The following is a 223-nucleotide window of genomic DNA, read 5'->3' on the forward strand; positions in this document are numbered from 1 at the left end:
GGCTGCAAGCCCCCACAGGCCCCCCTCCCACCACTGGCGGGATGGCCACCATACCAGTACCAGCTGCCCGTGCTCACCATCATTGTTGAATCCTGGATCTTCTCCCTGCAGAAACAGCAGCTTCCCAAGGGAGACTCTTTCAGGGCCCCCGCTCCAGCACACACCTCCCTATCTCTGTCCCACGACACATGGGCACGCAGCACGGCGACGCAGGGCCGCTGCT

This window comes from Antrostomus carolinensis, unplaced genomic scaffold (assembly GCF_000700745.2).
Source record: "Antrostomus carolinensis isolate BGI_N321 unplaced genomic scaffold, ASM70074v2 scaffold28725, whole genome shotgun sequence".
Taxonomy (NCBI): Eukaryota; Metazoa; Chordata; class Aves; order Caprimulgiformes; family Caprimulgidae; genus Antrostomus; species Antrostomus carolinensis.